The sequence below is a fragment of the Trachypithecus francoisi genome, unplaced genomic scaffold (assembly GCF_009764315.1).
Source record: "Trachypithecus francoisi isolate TF-2019V2 unplaced genomic scaffold, Tfra_2.0 Lachesis_group17, whole genome shotgun sequence".
NCBI classification, from domain to species: Eukaryota; Metazoa; Chordata; class Mammalia; order Primates; family Cercopithecidae; genus Trachypithecus; species Trachypithecus francoisi.
In genome coordinates, this window is record NW_022681462.1 from 38,808,070 (window position 1) to 38,808,912 (window position 843).

The window sequence follows — 843 nt, forward strand, 5'->3', positions numbered from 1 at the left end:
TTAAGAGTATTCTCATGAAATAAAAAAATAGCTAAGGGAAAAGAAAAAAAATTCAAAAGCAAAGACACCCCTTGACCATGGCGGCTCCAGCCATCTCACTGACATATTCTCTAAAATAAAATAAAATAATTATATATTTATTTATAAATAATATATATTATATACATATATATGTGTATACACACACATACACACATATATATATGAATATAATATATATTAGAGACAAGGTCTCATTCTGTTGCCAGACTGGAGTGCAGCACGCTATCGTGGCTCTCTGCAGCCTCAAATTCCTGGGCTCAAACCATCCTCCTGCCTCAGCTTCCTACTCAAAAGGGACTACAGGCCGATCCGCGCACCTCGGCCTCCCAAAGTGTTGGGATTACAGGCGTGAGCCAACGCACCGGGCCATAATTTTCTTTTCCTTAATTAAAAAAAATATGTGGCTGGGCATGGTGGCTCACACCCGTAATCATAGCACTTTGGAAGGCCGAGACAGAGGGATCACTTGAGGTCAGGAGTTTGAAACCAGGCTGGCCAATATGGTGAAACCCTGTCTCTACTAAAAATACGAAAAAATTATCCAGGCATGGTGGTGCACGCCTGTAATCCCAGCCATGGGGGAGGCTGAGGCAGGAGAATCACTTGAATCCAAGAAGCAGAGGTTGAAGTGAGCCAAAATCATGCCACTGCACTCCAGCCTGGGCAGCAGAGTGAGACTCCATCTCAAAAAATAAAAAATATGGAATGCTTCACGAATTTGCATGTCATGCTTGCGCAGGGGCCATACTAAACTTCTCCGTATCATTCCAATTTTAGTGTATGTGCTGCCGAAGTGAGTAC

General features: G+C 42.6%; 1 non-coding gene across 1 annotated transcript; it reads right to left on the reverse strand.

The window, feature by feature from the left end:
* Positions 1 to 736: 736 nt before the first annotated feature.
* LOC117063221 lies at positions 737 to 843 on the reverse strand. The gene has a single exon (XR_004428819.1). It is a non-coding gene; the product is annotated as a U6 spliceosomal RNA (small nuclear RNA).